The 16,140-nt window shown below is 46.9% G+C and overlaps 1 protein-coding gene across 1 annotated transcript in view; it reads left to right on the top strand.

The window, feature by feature from the left end:
* The first annotated feature begins 580 nt into the window (after window positions 1–580).
* CACNA2D2 (calcium voltage-gated channel auxiliary subunit alpha2delta 2) overlaps window positions 581–16,140 on the top strand; it is a 209,560-nt gene continuing 194,000 nt past the window's right edge. Inside the window, exon 1 of the mRNA XM_059479961.1 lies at window positions 581–682. The gene's annotated coding sequence lies outside the window, so the exon portion shown is untranslated. The remainder of the gene's footprint in view (window positions 683–16,140) is intronic.

The raw sequence follows: 16,140 nt of genomic DNA, 5'->3' as shown, positions 1-16,140 counted from the left end.
AGGGGAGCGCGGTACCCGGGCAGGAATGGCAGTGGCAGAGGCGCGCGGAGGATGGGAGGGAGCCGCGAGGTCCCCCTGTGCTCGGGGCGGGGGGGACCCTCCGGCGGGGCAGTGCCCGGGGCGTGGGCAGACGGGCCGGGGTGGGTGCCCGGAGCCCGGCCGGGGCGCGGGATGGCGCGGCCGGGGCGCCCCAGCCCGGTGCGGAGCCGGGGGCGGCGGGACCGGCGGGGGGGCGCGGGGCCGGGCGCATGCGCCGCGGCGGCGGGGCGGCGGGGGCCGGGGCGGCGCGGGGGGCCGGAGGGAGGGAGGGAGCGGGCGGGGAGGAGGCTGGGCCGGGCCGGGCCGCCTATTTGAGGGAAAGTAGCGCTCGGCGGGTGCTCAGTGCCGGCCGCCGCGGAGAGGCAGCGGGCGAGCGAGCGGCCGCCGGTCGGTGCCCGCAGCCGGCGCGGCGCTGCCCCCCTGCCGAGGACTGCCGCGCTCGTCGCACGAGTGGCGGCGGGGGGAGCCGCCCCGCGGGGCCGCCTCTGCCCCTTCCCCGCCGCGCCGTTAATGGAAACATGGCGATGGCGGCTCCGACCGGCAGCGCGGCGCCCGTCGCCCCGGCCCTCTGCGGCCACCTGGCCCTGCTGCTGCTCCTCGCCGCCCCCGCCGCCCACGGCTACAGCTTCCCCCAGCAGCACACGTAAGTGCCGCCGCCCCGGCCGGTACCCCCGCCCCGCGGCTCGGCCCGGCGCGGTGGCGCATCGCGGGGCCGCCCCGGGGCCTGCGGGGGAGCGGCGGCGGCGGGGCCGCGGCGGGCGCTGCCGGTGCCGCGCTGGATGCGGGCGGGCGCGGGGGTCTCTGCCCGCTCCCCGCCGGAGCGGCGGGTTGAGGAACCGACCCAAAGTTGCTGGAAAGCGCAAACTTCCCCGGCGGGTGCCGGTCCGCAGGGCGGCTGTCGGAGCCTTAATGTGGCGAGAGGGGGGAAAGACCAAAAAGGACTTATTTTCCAACCCCCCCCATCCTCGTTTCAAGCACACAATATGGTACCCACAACCGGCCGTGCACAGCGGAGTTTGAGCATAAACTAATAATAGCTGGATAGTTCCACAGGCTATCCGAGCTGGAGGGTCTTCCTCTCCCTCCCTCTGGAGCGACTAAAATTGACTGTAATCTACTGAAAGAGAGTCGGAAAGCAGCTCGTTTGGGTGAGGGGGTGGGGGACTGGAGAGTCGCTGCAGGAAGGATATAAATAGATTTTTTTGAAGAAGAAGAAATTGCTTTAGAAGTTAATGTTTGGGAATATTTTCTAACAGGGATGGCTCTCTTGCCTACCGTGTAACCCTAAACCTGTCCCTCTCCACACATCCTCGGGAAACCTTGCTGAAATGTATTTTAAGAGGCTGTCATCTCTGTTATGAATTGCTGAGGTTTGTTGACACAAAATTGAAAAAAATCCAGACGATTCAAAGTAAAGGTTGACACCGTGTCCTTACAGTCTGCATTTCTGAAGGTGGGGGAAAGATTTCAATGACATAGAGTTAATAATAGCAGTGTTGCCCTTAACTTCGTGCTGCCCCAGTGGATGTGCACTGCTTTATGTCACAGTTGTCTTGTCATTAGTGATTTGCTTAAGAATGTAAACACGTTTCATATATATATAGGAAGTAGTTTTGAAAGCCTTTTAGATTAATGTTTTTGATCTCAAAGTACATTTTTGCAAGCATGTAGTCAGGCCTTCTGAAAAGAAGGCTTATCGGCAGAAGAAACAGTGTTGTTTATTTGGGAGAGCTGTAGCTTACTGTGTTAATATCTGCCTTCACCAAAGGCACGGTTGCTTATTCCGAAATCCTTCCCATTCTGACAGATTCCTTCTGGATTCTTTTGGGGCACGTATTCATATTTTTAAATATCTTTGACCTTTGGGAGCTGATGGGCTCCCTTTTCTTGCTGTCACGTAAATAGAGAAATTCTTTAGAATAAGACCCTGAGAAATGTCTACCTACAGGGGGAGGAGAGGAAAGGGAACGTGCCAGTTCTCCTCCAAGTACCACAGCCTTATGGCCTGATCCAGCCTTGCTCTGCCGTGAACGATCTCTGCTTCCATAAGCAAAGTGGATTCTGTACGTGATGAAGCACAGCTCAAGTTTGTGGGATGTTTTTGATATTTCAGCAGCTTTTCATGGACTGCAAGTTGTTGCATTCGCTTATTAAGTTCAGAACACAGTATCAATTTATAGAATAAATTTCTTTTGGGTACCAGTTTGTGAGTCAAAGCTGTGTTTTCTTTCTAGCAGCAGAAAGTTTTATAAGAAGGTTCTTCTACTGAGAGAGACATAAAAAGGCTTATAAGTTGTAAATAATGTGCTTGCATTCCCTCACCCTAAGATCTATGTTATTCTAATAAACCATGCCAGCTTTTTAACCAAAGCAGTTTTATTCTAATTAATTTGGAGGGGTTTGCTAGAATAGATTTTGTTAGCTCTGTGCTCTCTTATCTGAGGTTTTATCAGAGTGGGCCTGATCCTGCACTGAGTGAGGCAAGATAAGCAAAAACTGAAGCTGCTGACAAAGATCCATAATTTCTTACAAATACAGAGGAATGATCCTGGAGAGGCCACTAATTGTGTGTGTTTGTGCGTGCCTCTGGTGGGAATCAATGCTGTCTGGAGAAGAGACACAGAAGGGATGCAAGACCTCAACCTGACCTGATACCTTCCTCCTTGTTTGGTTCCCCTCATGACCTGCTCTGTGAACCCAAAGAAGACAGGAGTGACGAATGGATATTTGATGATGATGCACAATTGCTGGGCAGTAGGTTAATGCTGTAACCTGTGGGCTGAAATGCCTGCTGAGCTCTGCCCTAGGGCTGCTGTGATTATTTGTTTCTGGGGAAGGAAATACTAAATGGGAGTTAAGAGTGCGATGGTAACCGGCACCAAGGCTTGAACAATCCCCTGCAATTGACTCTTCCCCCCGAGTAGTTACCTGTTTGCACCCTTCTTGATTTTAAAGAGGCTGGATCTAACTTAAGTTTTTTGGTCAGATTTACCGGGAGTGAGTTGAGCTGATGAGATGTGCTGCTGAATTCTTCCCATTACCAGCTAATTTTCTCCTACTTTGGACAATGCACCTTTGTGAATGATTCAAAGCATTGATTAGAAACATGTTTGTCTTTAGAGGTTTTCTCTGTAAATCACTGAAGTCATCTTTTACTACAGGACTCTCAAAAATGAGACTGCTTTTTTAAGCAGCCCCAGAACTGTTTCATTCTGGCAAGCAGCAGAGTGAATGATTAGGATATCTTGCCTAAGGGGGGGAAGGAAGAAAATAAAGAACATTTTTGGTTTTTATTTTTGTTTACAATTGTATTAATTATTGTCGGTGTGTTGATTCTTGGTTCTGTCCCTGATAAATCGCTGGTGTTCTACATTATCTCTCTCCTCCCGGGTAGCATGGTTTTAATCATCTTATGCTGAGCTAAGGAAAGCTCGGCTCAGCCAGTTGTCCAAAGGGGAATTTCTCATTGAGATTTAAAAAGCAAAATCCCAGATTGGAACAAACCCATTGGGGTGGGTGTGTTAGGTGATGGCCACTGACTGACAAGGCTCCTTTTAGGAATGGTCACGTACAAGAACGTGCATCTGTGTGGGCAACGGGATTAATGGCTGTGGAAAGGAAGGCTGTTGGTTGCAGTTAATTTTTCTTTTAAATAGTACACAGAGGGATTCCTGTGGCAGCATGGTAACAACCTCTGCTTGAATTTCTGAGCAGTTTGGTATGAGATAATTGAAAGCCTGGTCAGTCAGGGAGGTCCTGTACCTGGATTGCCATTGTCTCAGGTTAGTGGAGATCGTGCACATGAGTGCTGGGGAATGTGGCTGCCACTGGGGAGCAGAACAAACCCCCTCCTCACTTTCCAGCAAAGCTTTTAGTCACTTGGACTTGAAAGAAAATTGCCATCTGCTAGAGGGTGGAGAGCCATTTGCTTCTTGTGAGGAAGCAGGTGTGTGCAGAATTGCTGCATGTCTGCTTGGCTTCATCACTGCTCTGCAGGGCATCTCTGACCAGGCAGCAGAGCAGAAAGGTATGTCTGCAGGGGAAAGTGCCACAGTGGTGTCCATGGTCCAGTCCTGCTTTTCCAACAGGTTTAGCACTTGTCAGATGTAGACGGTTGTTTTGGGCAGCAAGCTGGAGGTGTTACCCCTGTTCCTTGTCAAATAGTGAGCAGTGAAGACTCCTGCTCAGAGAGTAAGGCTTAATATCTTCCCATCATCACTGGAAGGTGGGCCTGAGGCTGCCTCTTCCAAATTAGCCACTTCTTTGTAGCAGATTTTGATTTGTACTTGTCATTTCACCCCAAATTAGGTTAATGATGCTGGTAGTCATAGCACATCTGGGCTAGCAGGGCTTGAAATAAATAACTCTATTAGGACTGGATGCTTTAGGGTTTGCAGAATGCCATGTAGAGGAAGCTCCTTCTCTTGTTCTACTGACCACCCGCTGTGCAGTCAGAAAATCTCTTCCAATTATGGTTTTGATGCTTGGCATTGGAACTTGTCTGGAAAGGAGCTGAGAAGCTGGGAGATGGCCTTGCTTGTCTTCTGCTGTGCTCCACTAAGCAGAGAGACAGCTCCCTGGGAGGGCAATCTACCACCAGGAGTGACTGACAGATCCTGGCCCTCCATCCCTGTGAGAGCTGAGCAGCCTCTGTGACAATTTGTACTCAGTGGAGGCACAAATCCCCAGTGTCCCTGCAACAGCCCTGTGCAGGCTCTGCTTGGTGGCAGAAACCACTTTTGAGGTGTGCAGAGGCACCCGAGCTTCCCAGAGGTAAAAGAAGAGCCTCACAAAGAGGAACAAATGTTTTTTAAAAGCCATTTGCAATATTTCTTGCTATTTAAAAACTAATTTCTCCATTCCTGTTACCATTTCTGAGTGCTTCCTTCTCAGTGCTCACATAGAGAATGAACAGAGCATTGCTGCTTTCTTGCCTGTGACACCTCAACACCATAATCTGCCTGCACTCATCCCCTTCAAGATTATGGTTTCAGGAGCTTGAGTTTTTCAACTGCATACATTGAGAAATTGTTAATTGAAATTCTCTTGAGAAAGTGTGTGTGGGTTCCCACTGAAATCAATAAGGCTCCTGCACAAGGACCTGAGAGTAGAAATGGGCTCCTGCTTGGTGTTTGACAGGCAGAGTTCAGCAGCTTTGCTGTAAAGAAGCTTTGTGTGTGTTTGTGTGTGTGTGTGCAGCAGCCCCTGGAAAGCTGAAGGTGGTTAGGGAGGGTCTGAATGGAAACCTGAGCGTTTATCCCTGAATGAGCTGCCTGGAGTTTGGCTTCAAAAGCCATCAGAACGGCTCTCGAGGGCTGGCATGCTGGGGCATTTGCTCGCTGCAACACGGAACACGTGCACTCCTGTACCAGTCAGACAATGCTTTTTCACCCAGTGAAATACTCAAGTGAGATGAAATAAAAGCAAAAGTCATTACCAAGCAACATACTTGAGTGAAATATTCAGTAAGAAAGAAGGGGAACTGAATGCTTCAATATTTACTTTTCTAGGAGCCTCTTGAAAGCAAAATGTGTTTTGTTAGCAAAATTATTTTTCCTCTCTGGGGTGTTGGTAGTAGTTTGTTGTTTTAGAGCAGTTCCTGTAATCTAGCCTTCATCCTCGAGTTTATTATTGCTGGGTTGCATGGGGAATGGGGTTGTACAAATTGTTGTTACTGGAGAGTCAGTTTCTGTCAACAAGTTATTGGCCTGGTTTTCTTTAGGTTGAATTATTCGATCTTTTGCAGAACGCATGTAGATTTCCTTCATTACTTTGACAGTTTCCCTACAACCCTTCCCATTCTGTCTCAGCCATTATCTTTTGGTCATAAATACAATGAGAACTAAAAGGTGTTTGTGCAGATCAAAGGATTCATTCTTCCTCTGTAAAGCAACTTGTTTCTCGAATTGACTGATGTGTGAGTGATGGGGATATTTAACCAGATGAGCTTGTTACGGGTGAGAGGGCTGCAGGGCGAGAGACACAAGGATCTGAACGCAGTCAGGCCAGACAAAGGGTGCACAGTCTGTGGTTTCTGTATCTATTCATTAACTCATCACAAGGTCGTTATCCTTGCTTGTGATTAGGCTACTGTGCCACCTCCTCGGAAGCTGCTGCTCAGTCTGGTGGCGGACGGTGCAGGAGCTGTTGTGCAGCACAGCTGCTCCCAAGGCTGTGTGAAACTGCCTTTCAGGAGAACCAGGATCAATTCTCCTCCCGCACGTCTAGTTGGGACTGAGCACTCCGGAGGAGATAATTGCTGACAGCAATCAGATTGGGTGCTAAATGCCATATATAACCATCTAGGTCAATAATGATGGTAAAGCCTTGGGCACAGTTGTCAAAGCAGCAGTTGAGTTTGCCTATCTCTTTGTGCAGCGACACCACTGATTGTGCGTAGAGTTAAACACAATAAGTACAGGATGCAACATGATTTTTAGTTCTGGTGTATGTCAGAATCCCTGAAGTTCTTGCAGTGAAAAGGAGTTCTATAATAAGAACGTCTCTTGCCTCCCTCGACCTTGTTCCTTCTTTCATTGTCCTTGAAGAGTGGGGATGGAGCTGTGCTTTGCACAGACTAGGCTGGAGCTACGTCTGTACCACTGGGTTTCTGTTCTGGGTCCCCCGAAGTCCTGGGCAGACTTTGGGTATCCTTGCCTTCTGCTGGTGTGAAAACTGTTCTACCCTTTCCCACAGTGACACTTGGGGAATTCCGGAATCAATATGGGTTGTGCCTACAGTGAGTATCACTGTGATAGAAAACCCGGAGTGATGCAGTACAGAGACACGTTCATTTACCTGACAAAGGTTGTCTATCTTGAATTATTTATGAGGTTTCACAGCACACTAGTAAATTTTGTAAAAGCAATGGAGTCCTGGTAATGTGAGCCTCTTCACTGCAGCTTCCGTAGTGGAGTTGTTCTGAGGAGGTACTGGAGGTGGGGGATGGAGGAGGAGGAGGAGGAGAAAGAAATAGGCAGCAAGTGGAGGGATAGAGAGAGACTGCTGTTTTCATGTGCAAATGATGAGGTGTGCAGAGCAATGAAGTGCGAATTAGTTAGATCATGCTGTGCATTGGAGCAAAAATCCATGTAGTGTTAGAAAGCAGCCTATGCTTCAGGGAAGGGTGGGGGCTGGAAAGGATGGGGAGCACAGGCACAAGGACAGAGCAGGGTGAAAATCTCATTACAAAGTACTGGCTGCTTCCCATCTGTAGAAATGCTGTTTGCAGGGGTAGTTTGGTTAAAGTACATACTCATTTTGGTGAGGTTTTCTTATCCGACTTCCAGTAAAAGAAGACTCAGGCCAGAGCTGGCCAGGCTTTTCTGTGTGGCATTCAGCAGCTGAGAGGCTTGGAAGTGTGCGGGGCACGTGGCCGTTGACCAGAGAGGTGTGCTCAGGATAACCTGGAGCATGTGTGTCCACAGGAGCATTGAGTCAGTGTTGTCTAACACGGAGAGCGAGGGCAGTAACAGTCGGAGTCCTGGCAGCAGTGCGTGGGCTTGCTGCAGTCCCTGCTGCAACACCATTTCAGTGCTAAAAGTTAGTGCTGCAGCACAGGTTCATGGTGTGGCTGCCACTGTGCACCTGATTTGTTGGTACACAGAGCCTGCCCCGTGCCTTTGGGCTTCTGAGCCTTTTGGCTTGGCAAGCACAAAGTCAGCTCTTAAACAGTCGAATTAGGAAAGAATTGGGAAAGTATTGTATCCATCTCCACTGAAGTGAAAAATGAGGATATGATTCTCCTTATAAATACCAATGCCTCTCAACTCATAACAGAGCTGGGTTCTGCAACTTTTGTCACAAGCTGCCAGTTTGCTGTCAGGCTCTGTTTCTTCTCCAGTGGGCATTTAATATTCTGCAGTCCAGAAGAATCCCATATCTAAAGTCTGAATTCACATTCATTCTCCCAAACAGGAAAGCAAAACAAGGGGCATATATCTAAATAATTTTTAGAGCTAACCTTGTATAAGCTACTTACCCTTCAGAAATATATATAAAGAAATATATAGAGCTCTCTGTAATTTCTGTTGAACCAGAGACATTCTTGTATTTGAATTCTCACATCTATTAATTTTCATGTAATATCTCTCTATTGTGGCTAATTAACATTTTCTGTACAGTATGAAACAGGGAGGATCATGAATGCAGTGTTTTGTTTGCATTTTTAGTATATAGTGGGTTTTACAGGCAGATTTTTGGCAGCTGTGACATGAACACCAAAATAGAGACAGACTTAAGCCAAGCAAAGCACCTGATGTTCAACTTTATCAGGTGTTGCAGATTGAGTCAGATTCTGCGCTGTGAGTGGCTGAACGTCTTTTTATTGCTCCATAACAAACTCAGTAGACCCAGAAGGAGCTGAAGTGCCATTTCCTCATGTCTGAGGTAGTCCTGTAAATTAGAGGTCTCTGCTCAGTGTTCACTGTAGTGTCACATTTTTGGGATCAGTGTGTGGGAAGTATTGTGTAGGCTCTTGTGCTTTCAGTACCTCTGCAGGGAGAGGGATGCCCCTTGTCCAGGTGAAAGTTAACTTTCTGCAGCACTGTGTCATGCACACCAGGGGAAGAAAAGGGTGGAAGTAAAAGCACTTAATTATTCAAGGCCAGCAAGCTGAAAAGGTTTAAGGACAGTGAGCTAGGCATGCGTCAAAGCTTCCTGGGCACTCCTCTGCTTTCCCCTCCTCCCCTGCCTGCTCTGAGAAGGAGGGTAAATTACATGAGTATGAAAAAAATCAATATTTTTCTCTTCATGCAATTCTTACTTTTTAATTATTCTGTTTTTGTTGGCTGGAAAGTCTTAATAATTGTTGATTAGTGACCAAACTGATGACATTATTTTGCCTCCTACAGAATAACAGCACTTCAAAGAGCATAGACCAAAAGGGACCTTCTCTGTGCATAGGGATGCTCTCATGCCCCCCCCCCCCCTTGGCTGTGTGCTGTGGGATTTCTGATTGAGCCATTCCTGATGTTAGGCTTGTTACAATGCAGAAAAATTGCTGTTGTCAAGTCTTGCATGCTGTACTCTGCTGTGTAGGTTTAAAAGCTGAGAATTGTCAAGAAAATTAAAAAAAATACTGGGACAATTTCATCCCTGATGTAATGATGTTTGTGGGATTATGTCCATTATAACTTTCAGGCCTTTGTCTTTTAACTTTTAAACATGGTGGTGCTTGTGGTAGTATTTTGATGGTGAGGTGGAGAAAAGAAATGCAGCTAACACATCTACTGTCTGCTGATGCTTTGGTCTCAGCTTCCAAATAACCCCATTTAGCACCTGCCCGCCTGTTTGACCCAGCAGCAAAAATGTTGTGTTGGCATTTCTGACATCAATACCACCTTTTTACCCATCATCTTAAGGCTAAATGGAACCCTTCTGTGTCACTTGCTGCTTGCTATGTTTATTTGTTGTGATCTAGTCTTTACTGTAGAGAAAAATCTAACCAGCTCTGTCTCACCTCAGCTGTCTGCTAGGTGCTTGGGGCTCTTTTTCATGCCAAGTGGCTCCTTCCACAGGTGAATTTACACCCTCACTTTCCCCCTGCTTCCCTGTGCTCCCTGCCCAGACATGAGGACAGAGCAGCTGGGTATGAAAGGGCTCTGACAGCCACATTTTGACATGAGGTCTCACTTTAGCACTGTCACTGCTGAGCTTGCCCTTACCTTTTCCTCTCCTGCCCCTTTTCATGCCAGCCTCACTGGGCTGTGTTTCCTGGAGCAGGCAGTGTTACCAAGCCAGAGGTGAGGATGCATCCCAAGGCTGGTGCTCTGCATGGAGCACTGCCTGTGGCATCACTGCTGTGTGGGAATCTTCTTTTTCTGCCCTTCTCCTCTTGATGCCATTCCAAGTGAATCCTTGTGCTGAAAGCACTGCTGGTTTGTGCAGTTTATGAATGTGATTATGTGTGCTGAAAGCAGCCTTGCCTTTTTTATTTCATAAGGGCCTCTTAATAAATGTCACTTAGTTGGGGACTCAGGCAGCTGAGTGCATGGCCAGTTACCTTTCCACTGGGGAGTGGCTGCCAGACCCCATCCTGTTCTCTGGAGCCATCACAGCTGACTGGTGGAAGTGCAGGTTGCCAGGAAAAAAAAATACAGTGTTTTTATGGTAGCTGGCATAATAGTTGACTTTCATTCTTAATTAAGTCTACTTATTTCTGTGTTTGTACCATTCCTGTTGTTCTCAGATCTCACTGGATAACATGAGGGCTCTTGTACATGAAGTTGCTTTCAGAGAAAACCAAACAGCTGCAGAAAGGAAAGGTGTAGTTAATGTACCTGTCCTTCTTATGGAGGAATATCAGGATGATTGCAGTGTGGTGAAATGGGACCTGCCTGGGCTGCAGGTGAGATGCTCCAGCTGCATGACCTGAGGCCTGTCTTGGGGCCACAAGTAATGGTGGACCTGCAGTTTCTCCACATAACAATCTATGTTAGATGAAGGATTCATGTGCAAGGCCTGGTGCTTCAGGGCTGGGTGGAATTGGTGGCCAGAGCCCTGTTTCATCTGCAACTGCCAACCTGCAGTCCTGAATCACAGTTTGTTGAACTGCTCTGAAGTTTGTGATGTTCATTGCACACAAGTCCAGATCCCATGAGCAAAGTGAGGACTATGCCAAGTATATTCTATTTTTTGTGTCTCATTTTCCACATGAAACTAACCTTGCTTCCTCATTTGGCTTGGTTACAGTATTTATTACAATGACATTCCTCCTCATTTTTTTTCTACTGCTATGATATTGAGGTTTAATATTTATCTTCTAATAGTTTCTGAGTAGCAGAGTGCTTGCATTACTGGCAGTGATGTATAGTTAATCCTGAGCACAGATAACTCTGAGAGGTCCAGACGGACTTCAGCCCTCAGTGGCATGCTTGTGAGTGAGGAAATTAGCTTGGAAATTGCTGTTTGTTAAAATTGCTTCTGTGTTAATCTTGCTGTGATACCACAGCTTCTGGCAGTATGTGGGTTAGCAAGATGGTTGTGGCTGAGAACGAGGGCAGGTTCTCACTTTAAAAGAGTCTCAGCAAAGACCTTGTCTTACACCTTTGCTCTGAGGAGGTTTACACTGAGCAATGTGGCCCATTTTTCAATTGCCAGGCCTATCTTCCAGGTGTTTTCTTATCCCCAGTTGACCTTCTGCCCTACTTTCTGTCCACTGTGTGTTAAAAGGTGACCAACCTGTCACTCTTGGCAAGCATCAGGAGCAGAGCATGTGCGCCTCAGGCTTGTTCCCTGGGGAGACAGGTAATTCTTTCATGATGCCCTTGGGGCTGTTCCCCCTGCCACCCCTCCCCATTGCACTGTGAGCATCTTGTCCTGCTCTCCATCTTCCCCTCCTTGCTGTGGTTTTGTACACCTGCTCAGTAACAGCGCTTGCATTTCCCTATTGCTCCTATTGCTGCTGAAACCAAGGCTTCAGACACTCCAGTAAGTCAGTGGTGGAGTAGAAAATGCAACCAGATCACAGAACTCCTCCTCCTGTGTTCCTATAAATGAATCCATGCTCTTAGTTGTGGGATAAATGTTTGTTCTACTATGTGCTAACAAGACATCAGATTGAGATGCAAGAACAGAAAACAGGGCCAGGAGGATTTGGACTCCAGGGAAAGTGTCTGTCCCTTTCTTTGCTGTTGGGAGGATGGGAACTGTCCTTGTGGATGAAAAGCTTCTCTGAAGGACACTGTTCCCTGGCAAATGCCTGAACATCAAAGCTTGGGCAGTGCTGTTCTCTGTGCAGTCAGAGGGCAAGAGGCTTTGCTGCTGAGTGCTCAGCACTGGACTTCTCCAAATTAAATGGGTGCCTTCTGCTGCATAAGCCCTATGTTGGCTCTTTGTACCATGTAAATTATGGATAGGCACCTTTCCCAAGAAATGCTCTCTTTAAAATTATATTTTTGTGCTGATGAGGCACTCATTTAGAATTGGATCTTATGCTTATTGCCTCCCTGTGGCAAGTGCTCATCAGTGGGAGCAGTTACTGGGCAAGCTGTAGGGCTGTACCTCCTGACCATGCCTTGGACATTTAACCCCTTGGACAGTACCTGAGATACCATCTGAACATTTCCTGCTCTCTCTAGGTGTCTTGGAGAGAAATTCTGGAGGCCATTACGCTCAGTAATTTACATGCTTCTTGAGCCTGTGCCTAGGGAAATATATTTCACAGGTAATTTCAAATCTCTTGGCGTGTGGAAGAAGTCATTATTGTGAACAGAAGGGGGCTGGTGATGTCACGGGCCCCATTGAGAAGACCACATTAGAGACTGGGATTTTTCTCTCTTACAGGAAAGTGCCCAAGACATTCTGTTCATGGGGTGTTGGGATGTCAGGAGCTTTTGAATCTAATGTTGATGCTCAAGCAAAAAGAGAATTATGGCATAATCCTCAATTCCAGTTACATGTGAGCATATTGTGTGTGAGGACTGGGAGCAAACCTGCTCTGGGGTACCCATAGGTGTGTGAGTTTTTTGCTTTGATGCTCCAGTGCTGTCTTCCAAGGGCAGACATCAAAGTTAGCATCAGGAGGTTGAGCTGCAGTTTTGACTCCGCTCCCAAAAGTCTGTCTGGGTTTGAAACTACTGCTTCACCTTGGTAGCTCCATTCTCCCCTCCTGAAAAAGATGGAAGACATTATTGTTGGACATATTAGGAGGATTTGACAGTTTACTGTTGATCTTCTTTTTATGGGGTTCTCCAGGACAGGAGGTGAATTATTTTCAGTGTGAAAAGCTGGCTGTGGCTGGAGAGGGAAACAGCCTGATAGCTCAGCATCCTTTCCATGTACAACAAATGCTGTAGCACCTTCTGAGTATTCCCAGTGTGGTTCAGGCAGCTCCATTTATACAGATTTTATCTTTTCAGAGGAACAGACTTGGATTACTTTTCAGAGCGATATGTAGATGTTTTTTCCCTGTGGAGGGGGCAGTCTTTGTCCCAGCTGGACTGGGAGAAGGAGAGAGGAGCTGACCTGTGAAAGCTGCCAGCTTCATCCCTGTTGCTGTTATGCTCTGGGTGATGCAGCAGTACTGGGACAAAACTGAACTGGGCTTCAGGTTTCCACTCTGTCTGCTTCAGAGCTTGTCTGGATGCCACCTTACAGCAGGAAAGGTCTTACAAACAGCTTTTAGATGTGTATCACAAAGTAGTGAGGTAATGGTATAAAATGCAGTAAACTGCTATTTATTTTTTTTAATGCTCTCCACCCCCACCCCTTTTTTCTTTTATTCCTGAAAGGGACTAATACAATGAAGAGCTTCTGCAAATGAAGGCAACTGCATTTGAAATAACAGGGTTCTGGGTGTTTGGCTGGTGAGAGATGCAATAAATGAGCATCGCTAAGTGCTTTATAATAACAATGATTACAATGCTCTCTTAGGAGCCAGGAACTCTCAGGTAGGGGGATGGTGTGGAGAGGGCTTGTTTAAGGTGGGGGGTTTAACTAGATAGGCATGGAGCGACAGTGATGCCCAGAAACCCCTGCAGAATGTTACATATGGTGCTGTGAGAGGCTACTCCAAAAACCCCAGGAGACCAGGACTGACATGGTTTGAGGCTGAAGCAATGACAATGGATGCTCCTAAATAGCTTCTGGTAGCAGGAGGTCTTTGTGGCAGAGTTTAATGGCATCTCTTCTTGGTAAGCAGGGAAGCTGTTGACACAAATTCAAAAGAGTTCTGACTAGTCAGTAGTCCTCCACCAAACTCCTTGCTTGTCTACAAGTGATCAGATTGATCATTTGTGCCAAGTTTGTTTCGGATCAGCTGAAATCTGCCATGGGCAGGGAGGATGCTGAAAGCAGTCCTCTGGTGTCAAGTGGCTGGTAAGAGTTTACATTGTGCTGTTGGCACTTTGGCCACCTTTGTTTTGCTACAACTCTCCATGAGTTGATTTGACTCTTCCTGGCAGTAGAAACATCTCCAGGTGGAGAGTCTTGAGTGTTGGGAAGCTCTTCCTTGCCAGGGGCTCCAGTCAATCCTTCATCTCCTGTTTTCCTGCTGCAGCATCACATCTCCCTCACCCTTTGAGCAGCATTGAGAAATGACTATAATATATGTATTCAAAACTCAGTTCCAGCCATCAAGATGTGGCACCTCTTTATCATGCTTTGCCCAATATCTTGACCAGACTCTACAAAAATGACCCAAACAAGGGGAATTGTTTTCTTTGTCCAGTATCACACTATTTGGGTAGCCAGGAGCGGGTGGTTGTGAACTATCCTGAAGTCTTATAAAAGCCTGCATCAGCTTGGATGGTCCTGCTGTTGCTCAGCAGTGATGGAGGAGCACAGGGCAACTCAAAGCATGTAATCATAAAGTTGTTTGCATGTGCTTTAGAGGGCAGTGTTCTGATGGCATGATAGAGAAGCACAGCCCTGACTGTCATCTTCCAGCCATCCAGCCTGACATACTCAATGACAGCTTCACTGTGTCTCCACGCTGAGTAAAAAGCTCTCCCATCTCCAGCCCCAGTACACGTCCTGTAAGTTGTGGCTATTTTGTCTTCAGGGGTGGCTCAGCCTTCCATCTGGTGATGAGGATTTACTGGAATGAACAAGAAGATGCAACAAGCGATCTTACTTCTGTCAAGTTCCCAAGAGAGTCATGAATTATACACAGAATAAACAAATAACCTGATATGTCTGTCATTATATCATAAAGGACTTTAATAATTCATGCAGCTTGCAAAATCCTTACTAAGACCTACCCTCTGTAACCTTATCTTTGCTGTGGGGGATGGGATCTCTTCAGCCTCCACTCAGATTGCATCTGTAAAACAGGAGGCAGAGAGGAGGGAGGCTTTATCATAAAACTTCATCTGTATAATGGGTTGCAAAGTGACGTGCAAGAGTTATCAGCCATTGGGGTCTCAAGGGGTGCTGAAAATGACAAGTGGCTGCATTGGGTGAAATTTATGCTGGTAGTGTGCTCCATAAAACTGACACCTATTCACTTATTTATTAATTCATTGTGTTTCAAGTCTAGATTTGTGACAGGCTTTGAGATAAGGAGCCCAGTTCTAATCCTGTGCGACGAGAGTGCGAAGATGGTGCAAAGAAGCAATGGGCTGCTCTTGATCCTGATGCACATCAGCAAGTGTGCCATGGAAACAGAGTTCCCAGATGTAAACTGAGAGCAGAGTTTGCAAAAAAGCAGGGAAGCTAAGGCATTGTGTTAGTTGGGCTCTGAAAAAAACAGTTATTTGTTGTGGGTAGGATACTGCTGGTGTTGCTCCAGTGCTGATAGCCATTGCCTTTGGCTTATTTTGTTTGTTATGGTCCTGGTTGGGTACTGGGTTCAAGGCTGGAAGGGCCTTTTGGCAAAGAGCTATCCTCTGCCCTGTGGTCTGCAAAAAATACCTGCTGTGCTTGCTTTGCCATTTTTACTTTTCGTTGCTGTATCAGTCAGAGGTTGTGCACATGTTTGCTCAGAAGAAATTGGTGCCTGTGTGGGGCCTTTCCCAACACTGCCAAGCAAATGTACCAGCTCACACATTCAGTGGCTTCTTCTTCCTCTGTCTGTGGGCAAATCATCCACCAACAGACTGAAATTTTCCTCAAATCTACTCCTAGGCTTTAAATTATTCACTGCATTATCCTTTGGCCTCCAGCTCCTTTGCATATCAAATACTCCAAATCAGCTTTTTGTAAAGTTTGAAATTCAAGATATTTTGATTGGACACGCAACTCTCAAAGAATAGTTATCATGGCTCTTTGTCATACTGGGAGGGCATTTCAAGTGGGGTCCTTCAGGGATCTGCCCTGGACCTGCTTTTTTTCAATAGTTTCATTAATAACTTAAGCAATGGAATAGGAAATATGCTTATAAAATTTGCAGGCGACACTGAGCTAGGAGGGGTTGGATGTACTTTGAAAGGCATTACCAGAATTCAAAATGATCTAGAAAAATTGAACGGCGAGCTGGATATCAGCAAAATGAAATTCACTGAAAACAAATGCAAAGTACTGCACTTATGAGGGAGAAATGAAATGTACAAATACAGAATAAAGAACACAAGTCTGGGTAGCAGCATGGCAAAAAAGATCTTGAGAGTTATTGTGGATCACTTTGAGTCAGCCAAGCACTGTCATAGCAGAAGGGCACAT

This window comes from Ammospiza nelsoni, chromosome 11, assembly GCF_027579445.1.
Source record: "Ammospiza nelsoni isolate bAmmNel1 chromosome 11, bAmmNel1.pri, whole genome shotgun sequence".
Classification (NCBI taxonomy): Eukaryota; Metazoa; Chordata; class Aves; order Passeriformes; family Passerellidae; genus Ammospiza; species Ammospiza nelsoni.
The sequence above is the reverse complement of the archived record's forward strand: the minus strand, read 5'-3'. Positions and strand labels throughout refer to the sequence as shown.